Here is a 24,774-nt window from a genome sequence, read left to right on the forward strand (position 1 = left end):
TCATTACTGCATAACTACTGTTATTACCTATTCTTTAATGAGTTAGACTGAAAGTATAAAATTATTTTATTGAAAAAATTTTTTACAGTTTTGCAAAGATGGAAACCTTAATAATGAACTAGTCACTTTGGCATACTCATGCAGGTTAATAATTCAGCAGTGCATTAGTTATGTCCATGTTAAAATAATTCCTTTTATTTAGCAGAAAAGGCCTACTCTGGCCAACTTGGTAGCTTTATATTTATTCATATGGTTTTTATAGAGCCTGTTGTTATTCTAGTGCCTGAAGAGGTTATTATAGTGCCTTTGAATACCTTGAAATCAATAATGCATATTGACTTTTATAAAACTCAATTGGTTTTATTTCCATTCTATAGATAGAAAAGTGAAAAATGTCAAACCTGTATTTCTGAGGTGGCCCAGCCTCTGTCCATGGGTTTTTACCAATCTTGATCTGTGACTTTGGACCACCCTTGATACTAAAGGATAGAGAAGTTGAAACATCTTTTTGTTTTATTTAATCCTACTTGTGTGTTGGACAAGAGTCCTCCCTGTGTATCAGGTAAGTTACTCATTTGCAGTTGGAGCCAGGGGTGGAACTCAGTAATCTCTGAAGACACTGGTTCCTTTAGCATGCTAATGAAGGGGCAGGGAGCAAAGCTGAACACCATGACTTATCCCTGTACCTTGGTTCTGGACAGGTAGAGAAGCAGTTTCTTTAATCGTGCTTGTAGAGTTTTCCCAGGGGCTGCTGGAACTCTGTAGTCTGCCTTTGCTCCCTCAGAGCAACACAAGAGCTATGACTCTGAAGCTCATTCCAGTTAGATTTGTTAGAGTTATTTTAAATCACTGTATTTCACAACTAAATTTGGTTTGCAAGTGCAAAAAAAAAAAAAAAAAAAGGTAAGGCTGAATTAATAAATCAAGTCCAAATATATTGTTTTACTAGAAACCAAGTATTCTGCTCTGTAGAAAAATTCTATGGTTAATGTTATTTATCCTATTTTTTATGTTATTTGACCTCAGCAACTAAACTGAAAAATCTGATATCTAAACACAAAATTGCCAATCATGATATTTGATTCAAAAAAATAATTTTAAATGAACATTTTTATTTAAGGTGGGGCTTTTTGCCCCCAAGTTATCTTGTTTCAAAAATATTCCTTGGAATTTAGTTAATCTCATGCAATGTTTTGGTTTGCTCAAAAGTGCATATTTCAGAAGACTTTATTTACCAGAAAAACTTCACTCAGCTCAAATTATTTGAGTTGAGTTATCTTTTTCTTTGGCCCAGTTTGAACCCAGTAAGTGAATTATTTTGCCTGTTTTGGTACCAGTGATATAAAAAGTGACAGAAACAATGGATACCTCCATGGTAGGAGGGCAATGGCTGATTCCTACAGCCAGTGTACCACCTTCTGCTGAAGCTGTCATCTGCAGGCAAGTGATTTCTAGATCCATCTGTGCTATTTGTTTCAAGCTGTTCAGTAGCTTCTTCACAGTCCTGTGCTGGTTTTTTTATGGCACTGTAACAGTAACCTAACACATCCTCTCTGCCTGCACAAAATCAGAGGATGCTTAAGTTTTAGATGTTGCTACCGACTTAGATATTTTCTTACGGCTTTCAACTTTTTTTGCTTTTCTGAATTTGACAGGTTTTCAGCTCCAGTAGGAGGTAAGTATTCACAGAGTGCATTATAGCTCTATCTTCATTTTTCTGCACTTTCCTACTTCTCATCCTGTGTTCTGATTTTCTGTTTCAAAAATCAAGTCACTTTTGCAATTTCTTTGTAATGTATTCTGTGCAACCCTTGTTCTCCAGCATTTTTAGGAATTCATGTTGCCTTCTTAATTGACCTGTCATTTATGGACTGTATCTGTAATTCTTGGGTGATATCTGGTAACCATTCTGAATTCTGATGAACAAAGCAGAAAATTTCAAATCTGCAATACTTTGGAGACAATGAGCTGTCTACAGGAAGGATGCAATTATTATTATTATTCAGACTGGTTGCTAAACTGTCCTTGCTCATCAAACATGCACACATAACTATGTATTTTGAGTGTGAGTTTGATTTGGTCAGCTCAATCTATTACATCAATGCTAGAGTTAAATTAATCTTTTGACATAGACAACTGCAATTTGAGATAAAGTGCAACTGTGTTAGTCAAAGGCAAAATACTAGTATAAAATCCTGGCTTGCCTCATTGCTTAATAAGTTTTATAAATATGTATTTTTACAAAAATGAGACAATGGTTTTGAAGATCTTAGTCCTTTTTCACTCTATGAAGTTGTAATCCAAGCTTATCTTTCTTTTCCTTCCTTTTTCTCATGCAGAAGTTTTATAAGCAGATCATTCTAAGTGACTGGACTTTAAAACGAGATATGTAGGTGGAAGTAATTGCTTCTCAGAAATTGAGATGATTTTCTAAAATGTGTGTTTCAGTTTGCTTTTTAACTGTGTGTGTTCTTGACATGAGCCATTTCTGATTGGTACACAACCGTGATAAGTCTTCTGCCAAACTTTGTATCTTAATGTTGCCTATAGCATCCATAGTTATAGTATTCCTTGCCTGACTGAAGTTTTCAAGAGTAAACAGGGCTGAAAGAGTTAACATGTTAGCTTACAGGCCCAGTTATTTTACTAAAAGCAAAACTGGATGAAGAATCAACATTTCCCTGACAGTCCTTCTCCTTCATCATTGCATATGATCTGTTAATAATAACCTTTACTAGATCGATCTCTACCAGAATTCTCATTATTTGTCCTTGGTTCTGCCCTCAAAAAGAATATGGTAATATCTGTGCAAAGAACAGCCTGTAAAGGGCTATGGCAGGCACAGCTAGGTCTCCCTTGGAGGCTCTCAAGAAAGGTTTTTCTTGCTAGTATTCAGATATTTCCATTTAAAAGATCATCACAATGCTATAAGGAGTATCTTGCTATTAAACAAAACCCCAGGAATTGTCCTTAAGCCAGATCAAGTCTAGATGCATGAGTTTTTACAATGTTCAAAAATCTAAAATACTGACAAAACATGCATATATAATAAAAAGTAAGCTGTTCTGTTAATCTGTTAACCAAAAAGAATACATCCTCTTCTCTATTAGTCAATCTGTTCACACTGGAAGATTTTTGGCTCAAATTCTCAGGACGGCATAATTTTCCTGTGCACTCAGGAGTATCACTAGATGCAGGACCCTCCAAGTCAATTGCATTAGACTTTGAACTGATTTCCTGGGAGTCTCTATGTATATTCAAATGTTGGTTTCCACCTCTATTTGGATCTCTCTCTCCACTCCTTCCCCATTAAATCTACACTAATGCAATAAAGAAAGAATCTAGCCCTTTTTTCAGGAAACTATTACTAAACATTTACCCCCTTTAGAAAGTCTAAAGCAACTTCTGACAGATCAGGTGCTATCTTCTGAACATAACTGCCTCTATTAAACTTATTAAGGGCAAAGTATCTTTCCCTGGCTCCCCAGCTCAGGCAGCCTCTCAGCAAGCACATTTTACTGTGAAATGCCTCAGTCATTTTATTATCAAATACTAAATGGACAGATATACTCCAGGCAAATAATACCCATTGAATGAGCACATGCCTTGCATTGCTGGTTGTTGATTCAGAACAGATACTCTGTAAATCAGCTACTTTAAAATGATACTCACTGGGTTTCTATTGTAGCAGTGGTCCCCATCGAGGAATAACATTGACTCCATGATTGCAGAAGGCTGATCAATTGCTTTATTCTTACTACACTATATTATACTATTAAGAAAAACCCAACACCCTTGCCAGACAGTCACAACACACTCGTGGATCCAATTGGTCAATGAATCCAAAACACCATCACCAATGTCCAAGTAAAAAAATCACCCTTTGGTAAACAAATCTCCATAACACATCCCACATGTGCACAACAACAGATGCAGCAAGTGAAGATAAGTATTGTTTCTCATTCTTTTCTCTAAGCTTTCTCACAACTTCCCAGGAAAATCCTGGGAGAGAGCTATGTCTCTCTCTGTTCAGAGGATATGTGATTACCACTGTGGTTTCAGACAGGCAGTCTTACAGCTGAGGGAAGCCATAGCTGAGGTTTCGGGGTAGGAAGAGTTACAGTGCCAAAGGACAGCTATTGAGAGAACTTTGGTGCACTTAAACTGCTCTGTCTTCCCTTAATTTGGAGATTGGTCAACACACCAAGAATTGGAGCATAGCAGCAAACAATTCATATTTATGCAGTTGTAGAGGCTCAAAGTGCAACACCCCATTTTGTGGTTGAGGCAAAAATACCTGTGACTTCAGTTCCCCTTCACTCTACAAAAGTGAAATCATATTAGTTCACAGAAACAAAAACAAAAGGATCATTCCAGCAAATCATACTCTTGAAAGGTCAACAAAATCAAAAAAGTCTCGTCTTCATGCTAAACCCTGAAAGATTTCCAGGTTCTCCTGTCTGTGAATTGAAGTCTTGTTTCTATCTGTGACTCTGCATTTGTAGATAAATGCTTCTAAGAGATTGTTTCACTGTAATTCCTAAATCAAAACAAACTGGGAAATCCACTGCTACACAGCATGTGTGAGTGCACATTACTTTGCATGCTGGCACGAGCAATGGATCAGACTACAGAACAATTACCTTTACTCTAAAATTGTGCCTTCTATTATAGTGTCTTCAGTTTTAATGAAGATCAACTGTGACAAAGCTACACGGCATAATGCAAGTAGCAGAGTGAAATTGCTTTTTAAAAACAAAAAGCTGTTTAAAAAGTCACAAAAGGACTGGGGGAGCCATGAGTGAATTTTCTGCCCTAACATTTTGGCATTACTCTGTGGAGCCTTGTGCTATCAGCAAGGAATGAAGAATTGCAGTTGACATCTACAACTGGCATTTGTCTCCATTAACGGTTTATGCAGGCACTCTGTTCTCTTGGCTTAGTTTCCACCTGTCAGGTACTCTTTAGGAGAAAAGAGAGCAGAGAGAAACCAAATAGATTGAGGCTTCTTTATTTTGAACCTGGTTTTCCAGTGAAATCTGTAGGCAAGTGGCATACTCACATTCTTAAGGAAACAATTTCATTGTGGCCCTGCCTGTCTCCTCTCCTTCAAAGCTGCTGTTACATTCACTTGCCTACTATGGGAATTTTCTGCCTTTTTTTTTCATATCAGGAGCTATGTATCAATTGTTATACTCAGCCCATCATTCAAAGATGATGGAAAACCTGTGGAATAGCTGTGTTTTGATAGAGAGAGCCCACTTCTGTGTCTGACACAGGAGGTAAAATGCTGCCGGAAGACAGAGCCTGAAGAGTCCTTCTATGTGCTATGGGAACAGAAGCTCCTTGGTGGAGATTCAGTGAAACAGGAAAGCTGGAAGGTGGTTCCTCTGCATGTCTCAAGGAACATCCCACAGACTGCCAGCAGTGATCCTGGTATGGCTGTAAATGGTTCCAGATTCCCTATCTCCTCCTAACTCAGAGGATAATGTCCAAGAGCTTTGTGCTGAAAGCTGATTGTTTTTTTCTTGCATTGAGCAGGAATGCCTGCAACTTAAGAAGGAAAAGCTGAAGTATCACACCCCTAGCTTTTAAACACATTGATTTTAGAGGTTATCCATATCTTTCTGGCATGCTAGGTGCACTGACTTGATGTCTGTTTGTTGTAGCTCCTAGGAGCACTCCTCATCTCCTAGAACTGGAGGCACACTACAGAAGTAACCCAGCTCTGTAGTATTTTTGGGCAATTATCTCCACAATGTAAACCTGGGCCAAATTTTTCCAAGGGTGCTGGGGCATGCTGTGGTTCTCTTCCATGGCTGAGTTATAATTATCCAATGAAAGGTGATAGTTTGCTGTTTTACCATGGTCATTGGAAATATCTTTGAAAGATATTATAGAATGCAATAAAAGAAATAACAATTTAAGTCAGGGCCAAGGCTGTTGCTGACTAGAAAACCGAGAGTTGTTATAGCAACAGATGAAGGAGATTTTTTTTAACAAATTCATGTACCTGGACCTTAGAACCCTAACATAGCTGTAACTGTGAGAAAGTCTAAATGGTACTTCTTAGTCTTGTGTGTGTTTGCTGTACTTGTGCTCCAGGCTGACCAAACCTGAATGCCTGCATTGCTGCCATCGGAAGACCAAGCTTTCAAGACTCAAGGCTTGAGGATCCAAGCCTTGGATATATCAGCCCAGCCCAGCATCTGCTGTAACTGGGACATGGTTCTTGGAACACAGTCGTTTGTACTGGAGCCCATGTGGACCAGGCTTCCATCTGCCCATGACGTACTGTGCAGGCACAGCCTAGCTGAGTTTGCCTTGTTTTATTGTCAGCAGCAGCGTTCTGAAGATCACAGAGATTTAAAGCAGACTGCTTTAAATGAGAGATGGCAGCTGCTGTGCCATCTCTCCCCTGGCACTGGGCATGTCTAATCCACTCACTAATAACCAAATGTCAGCTGCATGAGCCTGGATTTGAACTAGCATTCCAGCCCTTTGTAATGCTAAAATGGTAGCTACTACAAGAGTAGGAGTTTTCCTCACACACAAAAGTAGGAGAAGGGATTAGAAACATCCACAAACAAGGAGTAGATGAATACATGTTCCACTAGAAGCCAACCAGATATTTGACCTCAGGTTCATATTTCTGTAAACATGTATCTTGGCAACATATCATTCAGTTTCTCAATATGCTGCAATAAAAGCCATTTCTCATTCATCTCAGCTGTCTTGTTGTGTTATGTTACAAATGATTACTGTTAATTCTGTGTTTAATTGTGCTTAGCATAATTTATTTGCCATCCAGTGATTTTAACTGTTGGACATAGCAAAATATGGTTGTTTCTCTTCTGCTTCCTTCTGTTTCTCATTTGTGGATGCTGAAAGCAGCTGGACCTGTTCCATGTGAATGGAAATAATTATGGGCATGTACAACAAATTCATTAATCTCAAGAATGTATCTCATGTGCAGCTATGCTTGGAGCACTTTTCATGAATTGTCTTCATCTTTCCTGTCCTTTCAAAATTCCTTTCTTTTAGTTTTCCATCACAAACATATTCTCTGAAAATCCACCTCCTTTCTCTTGCTAATGGGGTTTGCAAGCAAAATGCATTTCAACTAAAATTGGCAATGATGACATGTTTCCTAAACCAAAATGCCTGTCCCAGAGATTCTGGAGAAAAGGGAAGTCCTGAATCTTTCAAATGCAATTGGATCAGTAGTACTATTTTGTACAATGTGAGCCCAAAAGAGAGCAATTTTGCTCAGCATCATTGTCCCTTACTTTTTAAGTATATTTTCCTGGGTTCCAAATGCAGAGCACTCAGGACACAAATACTTTATTTTGTAAAATTTAATAGTCTGAAAATAATCCATGTATTTTTTGCTAGACTCGCTTTTATTTGCCTCTTGGTTTTGCTTTTTTAATCCTTGTGTGCCATTTGTCAGTCCTTTATCAGACTAGAATCAAACCTTGTTCCACTGGTGCCTAGAGGTTTTGCTTGCCCTTGAAGCCACTGCTGGATGATTCTGTTCAGATCTTACCCTTCAAGGCTCCCAAAGTGCTAGAGGAGGAATCCACATGAAAAACCAAGCACAAGCCAGGGTGCTGCAGTCAGGCAGCAACTATGAAGTGCACCATGATGGCTTTCAAAGAGGGTAAGAACCACGCATCCAGCACAGCACAGATGTGTTCATGTCTCAGTACATACACGTTAGTGTACGTGTGTCCATGCCCTTTCAAGTTATGAGCACAGGGACTTGGGTGTATAACTCTGTGGTGCAGCTAATGAACTTCCTGATGTACGCAGATGGAAGTTGCTCTTCCATCTCAAAATCAAATCTGATAATGCCCTCATCACTGCCTTTTAAATGTTCTGAGTTTGATCATATCAGAAAATGCTTCTAGCTTATCCATATTCAATTTCTGTTAGTTTTGTTTCTTATTTACCAAAAATACACTCTGTGTGAAAAAATGAGATTTTTCATTTTCGTTAATGGAAGGAAGCTTTTGAGGATGTCTCAGCTCTTCTTCACTGTCATCTGCCAAACAGAATAATGACAAAATACAAGGCAGTGCATACATGGCATCTAATGTGATTAGTCTTCTAATGCAGAGGATGTAAGGAAGAATACTGTCAGCAGGTAAAATGGACCCCAAGGTAAATATTTAAAGAGTGCAAGGCTACTCTGAAACACAAAAAACCATACAAAATTAGAAAATTTTTCAGTGTAGATTCTGGTTTTATGTATATATAGTACTTAATTACCTTGATTAGGAACTGTGGTGAGACTGCATGGAGATGGAGTGTTGGAAGAAGCAACATAAATTTGGTATGGTAGATTATGATTAAATCCTTACCCAATTAGATTTTGTAAAGATGCACTTCAGGCAGCATCAGAATTATGGGAGGTGAATGGCAGTAGACACTCAAGGATCTATTTATCTTATAATGCATTGTAGACCTCTCCACATAATTGTCATGGTTCAAATCCACCTGGAAATTAAGCTGTACTACACAGCTGCTCAACCAGGCAAAAAAATGCAGCCACACCAAAAGTGACCTCAGTTAAGAACTGAGTTGTATCTTCTACCCAGTGTTGGGGGAGTCTAATATTTTATCTGATTTCTGAGTTGTTTCCTATTTTTCTGTGAAGGGTTTGATGATGGGACAAAGAGCTAGTGCTTTCACAGGCATGCCTGGGAATTTCTGGATTTTATGATCCAAAGGTCCATTTGAGGTCTATTAAAGCAAAAAAACCCAAACCATAATCTACTATTTGCATATGCAGATGGATCTTTTCATCTTCTATTTCCCAGATATTTCTTGTATTTTCAGTTTGTCACAATTAGGGCTGCTCAGAATCATCTCAATAAATTGCTGATTAGAGGTGTTTTTAAAGCCTCCTTTTTTTTTTTTTTTTTTTTTTTTTTTTTTTATTTTTGTGAAATACTCCAGCAGCAGTGCTATCGATAATTATCAGCCCATAATGGAATTTTCACTTCAAAGAGAGACAGGCAAAATATTAGGTGTAGCCTGGAAAATCAGCAGAGTTGAAGTGTGGTAGAGAGGGGCTTTACACTGTATGCTATGTATTGCTAGTGATTGGCCCAGGTACCTGCATGAAGACTATTTTGAGCTGTGTGCACATATAATCCCTATTCCTTCTAGTGCCCCGAATCAAACTGAAAAGCTATGCAGTCTTAGGCTTATATGAATTAAAAACTCTCCCCAGCTTACAAACATTTGAGGATGTAAAAATTCTTGTTTGTTACAAAAATTCAGCTACCCTTTCCTGATCTGTAATCCTACCGCAGCTTACGTGTCAGTGCAATGTTATTTTGATTTGAAAAACTTGTTTAGGAATCGAGGAGTTTTTCTAGTGTCACAGTTCCAAAATTGGGTATATTAAAGGACTGTGTCAAAAACACATGGATAAAATGTCATATTTTTGTTCTCAACATTTTGAACTATTCTGGTGTCTTTTGTGAGTGGAGCTCCGTAGAAGGTCATAAATAAACTTTATAGAAACATTTGAGTTCTTTATTTAGTATTCTTTCTTTTCAGCTTAATCCCAAGAACAGATTTGAATCACAGAGAGTGGTTTTGGCATTAATGTCTAAATAAAACCTGAGAATGGCAAACTTTGTGTGTGTGCATAGATTCACAGTAGGAACTGGGGCAATAGACTATCCTGTAAATGGTCTCTGGTTAAGATATTTTCTTTAAAATGTCACTTTTTCTTCATAACTGGTGTATTTGGATATTTAATATTTTGCAAGCAAGGAAAAAAATGAGCTGTTTCAGTAGGGGACACAAATTAATTTAATTGCTGTTATTGCATATTTCCATATCAGCAAAGTACAATCTGCATTATTTTTCTAGTGTCATAATATTCTTTCCAGTTCAGTAGCATTCTTCAAATCTCAGCTGTTTTCTGTTAGTCTCCCACCTAGGAAGAAGATTTAAAATCAGTTGTATCATCAGCTTGTTCTTGCTGGCATTGAGATTATATTTTCTTCCCCTTCCCTAAGTATCCTAATGCCTTTTTCTGTTCCCTGCCACAGCTCCACTCATGAACCAGCCACACAAAACTAAAGATTCAAGGTTTTCTTGCAACAGGAGTGTCCTAGAAAAAGGAGAATGGGTATCTAAACAGCTATGTGTTAGCAACAAAAAATATTCCCCTCTGACTATGGAGATCTTTGCACAAATTTGGTTATGGCAGGATTTTGTACTAAATGACATGGAGTGAAAAAGTTACGTGGGGACAAAAAAAGAGTAAGTAATTGTTGATGTGAATGTAGCAGACTTTGTTCAGTTCCTTCACTGACTTTAGGACTTGAAAGCATAGAACATCATACTGTCCTAATTAGGATGCCAGGGGAAAGAATTTCGATCTCTGTTTGGTATTCTGTAGAAGTGGTAAGTCCTACAAGAGTGTCAGTTAGATCCACAGACCTCTCCAGGGAAGGAGGGGAGCTAGGGAAGCATGATGATTATTTAATGCATACAAATGCTGGATAAGAATAGTTATATCTAATGAAAATGCTGCAGGGGTGATAGCCACTGCTTTCATTTGTCTCCAGCTGCAGATGTTTGTCCTGTATTTTTCCTCTGTGCATGGCTTCTTTGGAGTTGTAAATGTACAATTAATGCAGCATAGGAATGTGCACTAGTCATATTATTGAAAGTTATCATGGCATTAACTTTCAAAAACGAGTAGCAACTTGAAGCTGTATAAAAGACTTTCCTGTGAGGAACTCCATCATAAAAAGCATTGAAATTTATTTCAATATTATTTTATTAGAGCTTTTTATTTGCTATTTACAGATAAGCAGGTCTGTCCATTATCTTTGCAGAACATTTGTATTAATAATGTCACTCAGTTTCCAATGATTGCCACAGAATATTCTGTCCCTTTTAGAAGCTTAATTTAAGCTTACATGCAACAGCCAAATCTTCTACAGGGCCCATTCTCTTCCACTGGGCTCCCAAGTCACAGCTGTTTTGCTTAGCTGGCTGACAGCCCTCCTTTATGCAATAGAGCCAAAGAAAACAGAAAAAATCCCTACTGGAGCACATCCATAATAGCAAGTTCTGAATGCACGCATGGTAGACAGAACATTAGTCACCTTTTTTGTTTTAAGACAATCCTGCTGTTTATAAAATGTGATACAAGATCAGTTTGTAATGCAAAACTATACTTTCAATTTACAGGTACTTCTGTGGGTTAAGTTTTCTTTTTTTTTTTTTAAGATCCATAACATGAAGCCCAGCAATATATTTCTAAGCATAACCTTGCTTCTAAGTGGGATATTTGTAGCTATGATAAAGGATGAAAGAAGAAGATATATTCTAGTTTACCCATCCTCTACAAAAAAATAAAGTATCAAGTTCTAACACTGAATTTGAAGTAGTGACATCTTTCATGTAATGCTGCAGAACGCACCAAAGACTTAACATGTAATGTTCCTGGTTTTGAGTGATATCCAGGTTTATATATTTCAAGCAGGAGTGATATTTTTAGTGGATAAGCTAAGCAAATAATTATTTATGGATATCATTTATGCTACACTGTTCTGAGTTTTATCTGTGGGAGAGCCTGTCTCTGTATTCAGAACACACATAATGAAACAATAAAGAAATTCAGGGTTTGCTGTAGCACCACAAGAAATACCCATTTCAGTTCGTAATGAGATTTTTAAAGTACTGCTGAGAAGATTTCAAATAACTGTATTGGCTGCAAACAAGTGTTTGTCCTTGAGTTATCTTGACTTCATTTAATTCAAGACAGTTCAGTGTTTGTATTATACCTCCACAGCTCTCAGAATCATACATAGAAAAGGGTCATTAAGATCCATTGCACTCCCTCTTCTTTGCAAGTCAAGGCAGTATTGTTCCTTAAATTGCATTTTTATGGTGTTTGCCTGGCCTTGGTAAAGCTTTGTTAGGCTGATTTTAAAATAGGGCAGCTACAGGAAATGTGCCACACAGTATGAAGATGAGAAGGCTTCCACTTTTGGAAACTGATAAAATTGGGTTGTGGTATTCATGCCAAAATGTGGCAGGAATGTCTTGAAAAGTGCATTGGGGATGACTCCTGCTGATAAGTGCAGAATTGCAAGTATGGATGTCCACTTGTGACTTCAGGGCATGAAAACACAAGTACTTTATGAAAATCAAGTTTATTACCTTAAGGTTCTGCAGTTGTGCACTGTGAGGAATGAGCAACCTTCCAGGATGCTGGTACAAAAGTGAGAGAATACTAGATTGAACTCTTAGATGCATCTGTTCAGGTTTTTTCTCTTGAACTCTGAGTATTAGTTACTATTCATACAGTTGAAAAAAAATGCAAGATATTGTTCTCCTAATTTTAAAACAGATTTTGGGTTTTATATGGAAACTTGTAAGATTTAATTTTTGTCTGCTGACAAAGGGAAGTGTTTTATCTGAGGAAATATTTGGAATTGCATAGCCAGCAGTAAAATGGTGGAAAATTAGATTTATACAACTGAAGATACCTTTACTTTCTAATTCTAGTGCAATTATTAACAAAATATTAAAAATTAAGATAATTTAGAATTTACCAGAAATAACTAATATGATAAGTGTTCTGCTCAAATATCTGTTTTTAAAAGCTTTTCTACAGCTTTTCTAGCTGCAGTCTGTGGTCTTATAAATAAGTTGCAGTTCAATGTGGAAATGGCACAGCTGTTAAAAATAAAGAGGTAACAAATGTGTTTATGTAAGTGACATTAGAGGGTTTACCATGATATATGACTCAAACAGATTGGACAGTTGCTGGTAAGACTCTTTACCTAAAATTCCCTTCTTTCAGTATGTTTTTTCATCATTATCATCATAATAATTTTAATTTTATGAGCTAGTTTTGAAATATTAGCAATACTCTCCATGCTGCTCTCCAACTTTTAAAACCACATCTCCTTCACCGAAATGTTAACTATTGGCATCTTTCATGTGACCCTTTTATTTTACAGTCTCATCCTGTCTTTATAAACTTTTTCTCCTAGATTTATACATCCTTTGTCTTCCTCTTCTCTGTAAATCACGTGCCCCCGGAGGTCTTCATGGTCACCTTTTAGTTCTTTGATAAGCACTAGGAACAGGAAAAACACTTAAAATACTATTTAAAGTCATTTAAATTCATTTAAAGGTAGTGCTTCTCGAAATGAGCATGGCTGATCATGGTTGAGAGTTCCAGTCTCTCCGCAAAACCCCAAGGAATGCTCTCCACAGCTGAAGTCCCTCTGCAACTGAAGCAGTTACAGACGGTGAGTTCCTCATGCTGAGGAAACTGTGTGCTTACACGCCGCGTATGTGAAATAGTGTCTCTTATTCTGAGTTTCTGTCATCTGGAGAATCCTTGATGCATGTTTGCTGAGTTCCTTTGTTTTGCCTTTTTTCTTGACACAGGGATTGGTTTCTGAGAACAGGATTCACACCACTCTGTTAGCACAGCACAATATTGCATATGGCCACACATTCCTCCTCACTGTTTACAAAGGGTGCCACAAATGAGATGATGTGCTCATCCACCTCTTCTGAAATGCTGAGAAGAAGAGAAGCCCTCACTAAGGCAGGATGGACAGGTGATACAGCTCCATGATGTGCAGCTTCTGGGAAAGGGGTTGGAGTAGGGGCTAAGGGTGAAATGCGAACTTCAAATAGAGTCACAAATCCAAACCTCAGCGCTGTATGGGCTGCTATGAAGGAAATTAACTCCATCCCAGCTAGACAGAGTACACACACCAGGAATGTTCAGTTCACAAAGAAAAGAAATACCTCATTCCCCAGACCTTGAGGCTATCTACAGCCAGCTCTACAAACATCCCTATGAGATCCCAAACCAACTTGTCCCTTTTCTGCAGCATGTAGGGTTGGACATTTTCTGCAGGCCAAATTCTGCCCTAATTGGTGACACCTGACAGTGGGGTTTGGGTGGGACTGATTCCCTCCTGATGTTTACTTAGGTCATGAACAAGCAAACAGCAACAGCACCTTCCCCTCTCTAGTGTCGTTGCAGTTAATTGGCAAACTAGGAAAAAAACAGGGAGAAATTTCTAGTCATGGCAGTCTGCTACTATGATGGTTAACAGTATATGGATCTGTAAAATAAAATGAAAGATCTTAAAGTAGCTCTTTAGAGAGGCAATCTACTTGGAATATTTTTTTCTCTGTCTACACAGGATGCCATATGTAAAGAAGCACAAAAATACTAAACACATGTAAGGTTGTGAGCGGGAATTTGCTGCCTGCAGTTAGGCATATAAGTCAGACTTGAAAATAAACCATTTAAAAAATGAATCCTGTGCAGAAGACCAAAAGAAAAGGAGAGTGACCACTCTGAGAGCCAAAAATTTCCCTATTGTTCATATATCTGAACACCTGCTATATCCTGTGAGTTTCCTGGGTTTCCATCAGACCTGCCTTCCATGTGGGGTTTCTCTCCAACAGACTTCAATGTAAGGGACCAGAAACAGGGGCTACTTAACATGAGTGCTACTGGCTATGTGTAGAAGGGTGATCTGTATTTTTTCTTTCACATTATTTGAGAGAAAGCAAGCACTAGCTAGTATCCTGGAGCTCTTCTTTCAATTAATTACTAGTCATTTTAATAAAAGGATGCCCTTCAGCAGAAAAGAGAACAGGGTTGTGAAAACCACGTTTGTTCCAGGAACTTACAATGAGCTTTTTTTTCCTTCTTTTTTTAATATTTAAAATTATCAATACAGCACCAGTAGCTTCATTATACGTCAATTTCAAGCTTCTCTCAATTCCACTGCTTTCTCTAACTCTTGAGGTGGTGTTTGTACAGGGCAGGATGAAGAATGTAACTCATATGGTTAATTCTCTTGTTATATGCTTCAGTTTGTCCACTGCAGAGGAATCAGGCAAGGCTGGAGGGACTGCAAACCAAAGCCACGTGCTGACTGACCTCTGTTGCCTCTTTTCTGCTTCTGTCTCATGATCTACAGGTATTCAGCTGTGTCTCAGCATCTCCTTAACTTCTCCAAAGCCAAAGGTATGCCTGAATCAAGAACAGTATTGCTTTACTTTCTTCATCTGTAACTGTATTGTACAGGTGTGTCTAAACGCTTATTGTCAAAGTCATATCCCTGGTATGTTATGGTTCAGGGAAATGCCTCCTCCAGCCTGCAGTGGACTTCTGTCTATTGCTGCAAAAATCCTGTGAGCTGGGAAAAAATGTAATGGCTGGATGGGAGTTCAAAGGTGAAGTGACTTTTCAGAAGAAAGAGAACACTATGATTACAGTCTGGAAAGTGAGTAATTTGAGGTTAGTTCTCCGTATATTCTTCTGATGGTGCTTGAAACCATCTTTGTGTGAGGAGGCGTGAAGAATGATGGCTGTTTCTCTGGGATGGAAATGTGGTTTTTTGAGGGAATTATGTGTCAGAAGTTTCCATTGTAACAGCACCAATAAGGGGTGGTGTGGTGAAGAGGTCCTTTGAGTTTGGTGTGGGTTTTGTTTTCCTTTGATCCCTTCAAAGCAGTGTGGGTTGATTTATTTATCAGTCCAAACTGATATTAGTGATATTCTATTTATCTGCAGAAAAAGTACAGCTGAAGCTGGCACAGGTATAAAAAAAGTATTTATATTTAAAGCACCTGTCCATCAAGTGTCTTACCATAAATTAATTTCAAGGAGAGAGATCACTAAGTGACACCTTTACATCATTATCAAATTAGATTTGAAGAAAAGACGTTGACGTAAGACTCACTGACTTTGCCATCACTTGTGAAGCACAGACCTCTCCTATCTCTGCACATAATTTAAGACCTCAGTTATGGTCTGAAATAGACCATATTTTCCTTCTATATAAAAATAATCAGAAGGTTGGGATTTCAGCTGTTCTTTTTCTGTAAGAAATCTGCTTATCACCTGGAGGAAATAGCTAAAATGGCTCTTGCAGAATGCTGATACTGATCTATGGTGTCTTTTATAAGTGCTTTTAAAAAAGGCTGGTAAACCTGACTAATCTATTGATGAGCAAATAGCACTGTGCAGGATTCTTTCTTCACCTCAGGTTTTTTGACAAAATAATGATGGGACTGTATATAATAGCACTTGAACTACAGAAGAAATTATAATTTCCTAAATAGGACAGAGGGATTACAAATGGCAGTCCAGAATAATGAGCAGGGATTTGCTAATTAAATTTTACCTGTGCACACTACATTCTGTCTCTTGTTCCTGTTTTAGTTAGAAGACTCAGACATGGCTGAGTTGCTTTAGATTAAAATAAAAACTATAGTGCTCTCATATTCAAACTCAATTAAAAGTAATTACAATTTTTTGAAAACTTTTTCAAGGCAGGGAATTGCAGGATTACACTTTTGCATGTTCTCACAAGTTCCTTTTTCTTGGCATGCTAGCAAGTTGCCAGTCATCGTAGAAAATGTTTTGGCAGTACCTTCCTGACACTTCTGTGTGGGAGGTGTAAGAAAAAATAGGGAGTTCACTCTTGGCTGCAACCATTCTTTCAAGAAGCGAGATTTTTGAGGTGGAGTTGCTTTCTGAGAGCTAAGCAATGGGTGTTGTCAAAGATTTCCAAAGGGGAGAATAGCAAGAGTTATAAAATGGCCTTTAAACATAATATTTGTTTAAAACTTTTACTGCATGAGAAATAGCCTGTTGTAAACAGACTTATGTGCTGTGTATGATCCCTCTTCCACCTAGCTCCAGCCAACTTCTCCAACTCTAGAATCCAAATTCTGTGCTTCAGATGCTATCATTCAGGGAGGCTTTCCAGACTTGTGCTTAGAGCCCTTTGGGTTAACTGACTTGTGCTGGGAGCCCTGGGGGACGGCAGGAAAGCCAGGAGCAGAAAGGAGTGATGCCCTAGTCACAGCTGTCTCCTCCTTGATGGCACTTACCCAGCCTTGGTAGAACAGGTTTCTTGGGACTCTGCACAAATTCTGCAAGGTCAAATGAAGATTGGATGGTCCCCATTTCCTTTGACCTCATGGGGCCTCCCAGCTGTGTCTGAACTGCCTCTCCAGAGCCCTGTCTGGCTCCATCCTCTCCTGTCCAGGCCAGTGGTGGCATACACCAGGTGAAAAACACCCTGCTCCTTGTTTAAAAAACATAACCCCCAATTTGACCCTACCCCAGTCTTCTCTGTCCAAGCTGGTGTGATGCCTTTTTCTGCTTCATGTCAGGCCTGCAAATAAGCAAAACCTCCCAGCCCTTTCCTATGTACATGATGGTTCCACCATCGAGTACATCTTGAGATGATGCCACTTCCCATTTTTGCAGTTATTCTGTGCAGGGCCAGAAGCTGGACTTGATTATCTTTGTGGATGCCTTCCAGCTCAGGATATCCTGTGATTCTGTGATTTCTTCTTGCTTCCTCCTGCCAGGAAGGGAGATCTTCGCAGTAACAGCCATGGCCATGTGTGTAATCGCAGAGCACAACCTGAGCCCGTTTTGGATAAAGGCTGGAGTCTCCTGTGTGGAGTCTTTTCAGCAGGCTTGCCTCCTTACATTAACCCTGCCTAAGAAAGGAAGCAGTAGAGTGACACAATGTTATCATGGCTTGTCCAATGGTAAATACTCTGCTGGGTGACTAAATCACTTGGTCTTCCCCATGAGCCAAAAAAAGCCAAAAAAAAAAGCCAAAAAAAAAAAGTCTCGAGAGGGAGGAGAAAAGATGTCTTTTAGAGGAATAGCATACAAAACTTATGTTATTTCCTGGGAAAGGATGCTCTGTGTGCAAGATCTTTAAAGTGTGAAGGTTTCAAAGTCACGGGGATGAAAAATGTCCAAAATCCAGACATTTTATTTTTTGAAAGAGAAATATTTTCCAATCCTTTTAGTTTATTAATTTTTCCTACTTTTTCCTAACTTCTGTGTCTTGAGGCCACATGAGTTTCCAATTCGCAGACAACAGGATCAGAATCACAGTGTTTGTGTGAACCCCACTCCCCTCCACCCACACATGGCACATTTCATCTTTTCTCCTTGCTGCCCTCCTGCGCACTGCACCTTTTTACATGAGCTGCCTGGACATTTAGCTATTATCTCACAGTCAGTTGCCCCACAATCCACTGAATGAAAGGGCTCGTCTGCAGCATCCAAAACCAGAAACATTGGCACAAATATCCAAAAAAGTCCTTGCAAGGAAATGCAAGGAAATTTGAAACTAAAATTCTATTCAAATTCTATTGAAACTAAATCTAAAGGATCACTTTGTGCTTCTGCTTCACTATTTTCACCTGCCTCATGCAGACACTTCCCCTCCTCGCTTGTTCTCTGCTTCTTTGTGCACCAGCTCCAGGCTGCATCTGCCAGACATGAGATCTTCCCAGCCAAACTCACTCACTCCCATGGATGCTCTGCTCTCCTGGAAGGAGGCAAACTTATTTTTTGATTCAGTTTTTCCTCTCCCAAGCCAAATTTCTTTCCAATGCATTCAGGATGATGTGTTTTCACTACATAAAGACTAGCTCTCCTTTTTGGAGGAGAAGCTCAGGGAGTATTTCTGTTGCAAAAATAACCCATATTTGGGGTTTAACTATGTTATTTAACTGTTTCTACACTTACCAAGGAGAAACACCTTCATTTTTCTCTGTTCTCTTTCCAGACATAACAACATTAACCCCTGAATGTGAAATGTGTTTATCTGCCAAAGTTTCTAGTGGATACCACCAGCTCAAAAATTGGCTAAAAAGCTTGTCCAAACCACTAAATCAGAAAAAATACATGCAGTTCATTACTAACTCTTGTCACTAGGCATGATGGCAACCAATTGATTTAGGCTGATTATTGGCTGATTTGAGAGGTGTTTTGGGCTTTACAGAAGGTGTTAATATTGAGACTCAAGCTTTATTTAATGATGTGTTGAATGACTTCCACGACAGATGTCATCTTGCAAGAAGAAATTCTTCAGTCATCCCATGTAGTTCTAAAAATATGAGGCTTTTTTTTGGATGAATCTCTTTCTCTCACCGTTATAATAGAATTATCCAAAGGAAGAAAAAGTCAGTGAATTTAATTCAAGCAATCTGGGACAAAATGAAACTCTGTCCAGAAGCTGTAGCCTATAGAATCACTGGTAGTAGCTGTAGTTTCAATAACCTATTTTGCATATTTAAATTAATTTCATATCCTTTTTTTTATAAGTAAAAATGAAACATGCTCAATTTTGATAAAAAAATAAAAAGAATTTATTTCGCAACCGTAATACAGTCCCGACAAGCAACAATCAAACAGACAGCATAACACCCCGGGAGGTGAGCTGGGTGAACGTGAATTTGGCCTCTATTGCACCAAATTCCCCTCATCCACACTGGCTGCTCTGAGGCCGTGGTTCTTATACTCTTTATTTTACCCGTGGCAGAGTCCCTTTGTTTCTTTTTAGAGTTCTTCATATTCACGTTGGGTCCTTTCTTCCATCCGGTCTGCACAAAGCCTTTGTCCGGTAATTGATTAATGCGCGTTCTCAATTCCCAGAATCTGGCATTCAGACAGCAGGTGTTTATGGCTCCGGTTATCTCAGATGGGTATCTCGTCCGGGCCATCATCTCTTGGGCGTCACTGGACACATGCCTCCGTGAATGCCCATCTCCTGTGCAGACGAGGTTTCCTCCACATGTAAATGTTGTGGTGCCTCCTTGTCCATCTGCCGTGGTTTTGCCATCCTGGGGATGAAATTCTTCCCCCCACCCCTTTCCCTATGTAAGGTGGTTTGGTTTGTATATTTTATACAACTTTATCTGCACAAATTACTAACTATATCCTTAACACTTTTGACTGACCTGATCTCCTTTGAATGTGCTTAAAGAAAGTATTTCCTCTATAAGTGTGCCAAGGCCAGAAGGTTGAGGGTTAGTGTTAAAGAAGCATCTCTACTAGAACATGGAAGATAATTCAGGTAATTCAGATGGTTATCTATGCATAAGAAAGTAAGGATACAAGCCTCTTTTAATTCAATTTTCAACTGGAGTTCAAGTGACATGTATATGCATGCATGAATATTTGTGGGCTGAAAATTTTAATTGTTCTTCTGCTGGTCAATAAGGTGAGTGCCCAGGAGGACCTGTGCTCATTCCTCCTAAAAGCAGACAACACAAGAGGATCTGCTGTAAAAATTGCAGTTTGGCATTCAAGATTAAATATGATTCTGTAGTTTCTAAGAAATATTTTTTAAAATGTATAACAGCTGTAAAATTAAAATAAATTAAAAGAAATAAAAGAAATAAAAATTAAAATAAACCCAACTGAAAAAAATCACAACTCTTATTTTCTTCAAATTACTCAAGCCTTCTTCAGTGACATTGAGCCCAGGTAAGAGATGAAAATGAAAAACTGAGTTTCACTATTAAAGGAGACACTGCTAGCATTTTTTTGTATCTGTCTGTTGTAGGGATCATTCTATTCTACCTGTGCAATCTTTGCATGGATTCATCACCCTCCAATGTTTCTGCTGATGAAGTACCTGTACAACTGCTGTCGTTAATTATTTCTGGAGGCACTGCCATACCAAATTAGCAGGACATCCATACATGCTGGAAAAGTCTCAGACCTCATTATCACCTTGTTATTTGATGACACTTTCCAACCTCTTTTGGAAATCCATGTTCTCACTGTGAACTGTTATGCCATCTTAACAGCCAACTTTTCTGGATTTGAAAAAAAAATTTGTGGTATATATTTATTTGCATTAATGCAAGCGTGGAAATCTCTAAAGCCCACAGTTTAGCAATCTCTTATTGGTCCATTCCATTTAGCTTCCAATCTAGGCAGTGGGGAAAAGAAGAAAATTAATCAGGCATCTGTAGATATAGATATAGATATATGAATATAGCCTGTCCTTGAGGAGACTTTCTACAGAACTGTTGTTTAGTCTCAAGTTAATAACAATCCTGTCACAAGGCAATGAGACAGAAACGCAATCCATTATTTGCATTGGACATAATGATTGGTAGGGCTGTTGCACATCGAGTGATCTTGTAGTAGAAAGGTAATGAATTCATTTCTGTCCTCTTCAATGCTGTGAGCCATTTTCTGTGAGCCTGAGACACACACGTTTCAGGAAGTCCAATTTTAGGGGGTGGTAAGATCAGTTCTAAATTGATTGAGTCCTGATGCTGCAAGACTTGTACGAGAAGACATATCACTTGTACGAGGGTCAAATGCAAAGGGCTGATCCAGTCTTTGCCAGCCAATTTATTGACACAGATGAGCCACTTTCAATCCTTGCTCAGAACCAGAACTGACAATTTCAAAACATTTCTCTGAGAGTTCCCATTCTGGACTTCTGGATATTAACAGCAGTCTCAAGCTATCAGATTTCAGAGCAGATTAGTTCAATTTGAAAAAGATTCAGAGAAAACTTGGCTTGCCCAGGCTGTCTCGTGAGGTTCTGAGACAGATCGTGGTTCTCCTGAGACCCATTTCTTCTTATCAACTGGCTACAATGCAGGTGATACAGTCTTCTTCTGTGTTAATTGCTATTAACTCATTAATAGTTCTTTCAGAAGCTGATTTTAGGAGGGTGTGAGTAAATTTTCAGTATGCGTTGGTAACTACCCCTCCATTTCCAGCATACAATTTTACATGTTAGTTAAGAACTGAATAGGAAGATTCTGTCAAATAAGATCCTGTCCTCAGTTGTCACTGCTCCCACTAATAAAGTAATTTCAAAGATTTCACTGTGGGAAAGAGGGGTCCATCTGATGAACAATTCTCTCAAAATCTTTCAGCTTCCTTTTCTGGTTTCAGAGTGGCATGCTTGAATTACAAAAACTATAATTTCAAGAGAAGCGACTTTTTTGTAATTCTCTTATTTTGTAATTGCTGCTGCATATGCTGTTCCTGATACAGTTGACTTGACAGGTCAAGGTAGCCTGGACATTTTAGTGAGGCACAGAGTAATCTTTGGTTGCTATAAACAGTACCTGTAGTTGTACTTGGGCTAGATGTTATCCTCTGGCAATTATTAAGAGAATGAAAATAGATTTTAGCCTGGAGCAGAGAGGATGAGAAAGGAGTAGGAAACTGTGTAATCCTGAATAATGAAATGGGAGGTTATTTTCTTATTTGTAGAAAAATTAATTCTGTTATCCACAAAGTATAATATTGAATTGTTTGTACACTTAGCAAAAGGTAATTGTTTCAAATTATTTATGAGTAAAAGCATGGTTTTTTTTTAATTTTTGTTCCTCTTAAGTTCACTATTTAAATGTTTTAAATAGGTTCTTCCTCATTACTGCAAGTCCCCTAAATTAAAAACCAAATGTCAGCACATGTAGCTTTGCTATAATGTAGTTGCTTTATGAGGTACCATAGGAAAACTCAGACTGCATCCTGCCCACAGTTTAATGCGGGGCTGTATAGGTCCCAGGCCATCAGGAACCTTGTGGTACATCCTTTGGCAGTGAGCCTCCTGCCTAAACTCCACAGCAAGGGTATCACCATAAATATTTCAACAGAGACACCAAGAGGAAGCAGCACTTTATAGTTCTCACTGCTGTGCTCAACTAAAGCCAGTTTGAAGTTACAAATAATATCCTTTTTTTACGTATTTCTTCTAAATAACTACCAAATCACTTGTTTTCAGTGATAAGAAGCCACCACCACCATCCATGCTTTTCTTTTTGTCACTTTCTTTCTGTGGTTGTTTTCATGCCCTTAGATAGTCCTACCTTCATTTTGAAGATGTCACAATAACTGCCTTCTCATTGCACCTTGCACAGTCCAGCCTTGGATTTATGATAATAGGATTGACAGCAGTTATAAGGATGTTTTATAAGCCTTCCTTGAGTGAGCTCCCTACTGCACAGCAGCTTTCAGTCACAAGCAGGACATAGTTGAATTATTCAGATAGGATTTTACATACTTATTCAGTTCTGCCACAGAGGCAGTGACAGGCATGAAATCACCTTAGCAGTGGCTGCTATGACCAGGAATAAGGAGGTGAATAAGAAGTGTCACTCCAAGCTGACTATACTGTAACGCCTCATAGAGAAAGAAGCTTTTAGGAGTTGACCCTAGAGGGCTGAAATTCATCTGTCTGTCCCTTCTTCCCTCCCTATCCCTGTCTGGATTAACACTGGCATAGGGAAAACTTGCTGCCCTTGGGAGGTGGTGGTTAAATTTGCATTACGAATCTCAATGAGTACTTGTTCTATCTCTAAGGCAGTCAGCTGCAGTTCTCAGCCTGCCTGGTGCTGCAGTGGGATGTGGCTTGGGCTTGACTCAAAGGGAAAAGATGTTTGCTGTGTTGCCTTACATTGATCACCTTTACAGATATCTAGCTTGATACCACTCCTTCTCATAGAAGGAATTGCTCCTCTTTTTAGCAGCTGGAGGAAAGTAAGCTCTGCAGGTTTGATGTAATATTGTTTGAAATTCATATCTTTTCAACAGTCTTTGAGGCAGAATTGTAATTATTGATGTTCGTTTACTTAACATAATAGTCACATACAAGGACTGCTTATTTCCTGGCTGAACTTTTTGGGTTTTGGATTTCTATGTTTATGTTTTAACTACTGAGCTCACATTCTCCTATGGATGGTGCAAAACACTAACAATTTATATCACATTCTACATTAAGTGGTTTTGACAATGCACCTGCCTCAGGTAGGTGGTTTATATACTTAATCAGCCAACATAAATTGCTTTGAACACAGCTCACTCTTGCTGGCAGCCAGCAGCAGGTGTAGATTAGATGAGAATTTTGTCTCAGCTGTTCTGGTTTAAATTAAGACAACAGAAGATCAAATGTAAAGCAAGACACAATATTAGTGTGATGCAAGCTCAAAAGGTTTATGCATTAAAATTATCTGGGACCAGGTTCAATCACATGAACTACAGCAGTGATGAAGTAGTGCATAGAACTTTCATTGAATAGCAGTTGCCACCGTTCTGTTTGAAGAAACCATTTCAGGTCATAAAATAAATTGTTCTTTCTCATTACCTCTATATAATCACCTGCTGAGTTTATAGAAAGCTGTATCTTAGTACTTACCCCACACTCAACGTTTGTAATGTAGGTTGTATATAGGTTACTTGGATTCTACAGGTTTTTTATTCACTATCTTCAGAATTACTTGCTTTTCTCATTAAAAGAAAGCTATGGAGTATTAATCTTTTTCTTCAAATATTATTGAAATGACAGGATTTCTTACTTCTCCTGTCATGTCTGACTACAGTAAATCCTTCTCTGTTTCCCTAACAAAGCAAGGCTCCTACAACCATGCTGTCTCTGTAGGTACGTGCTTATCCCTTATGTCTAGCCACAGTAATTTTTTAACTTGTGGGCTGTTTTCAATTCAACTTGACAGAGTAGGAGAGATTGCAAAGACATTTTGATTCTTCTAAGATTGGGAAAATTAGGGATACAAGAAGCTGGGGAAATAGGCAAGTTCTCTGAGGAAGGACTTTCAGCATGACTGTCTTGCCACTCCCATGGGAGGGATACCTTGTAAGGGCCTTGCCTGGCAAAAAGATGCTGCTGGAGATAGATATTAACCATGAGATACCTGGAAATCCTGATTTATGTCATTCTGTTGATTTTAGCCACTGTGTTCACATGAGTCAGAAAGAGTTGGAAAATCTGGCTGCCTGGTGGATGTTCTGCATCCATCCAGTTAACATCTACACAGAGACAAACCTGACTCTAGCTTCCTGTGACTCCTCTTTCTCTCTGCCTGTTTCCCCTCTCTCAGAGGAACTCTGTTCTCTCTAGCCTCAGGGAGCTCTGGTATTTGTGTGGCTGA

The 24,774-nt window shown here is 38.6% G+C and overlaps 1 long non-coding RNA gene across 1 annotated transcript; it reads left to right on the plus strand.

The window, feature by feature from the left end:
- Positions 1-1,481: 1,481 nt before the first annotated feature.
- LOC121339356 lies at positions 1,482-6,724 on the plus strand. The gene is made up of 2 exons (XR_005953165.1): positions 1,482-1,675; positions 6,106-6,724. It is a non-coding gene; the product is annotated as an uncharacterized LOC121339356 (long non-coding RNA).
- The last annotated feature ends 18,050 nt before the right edge of the window (positions 6,725-24,774 follow it).

This window comes from Onychostruthus taczanowskii, unplaced genomic scaffold (assembly GCF_017590055.1).
Source record: "Onychostruthus taczanowskii isolate IOZ18803 unplaced genomic scaffold, ASM1759005v1 scaffold34, whole genome shotgun sequence".
Classification (NCBI taxonomy): Eukaryota; Metazoa; Chordata; class Aves; order Passeriformes; family Passeridae; genus Onychostruthus; species Onychostruthus taczanowskii.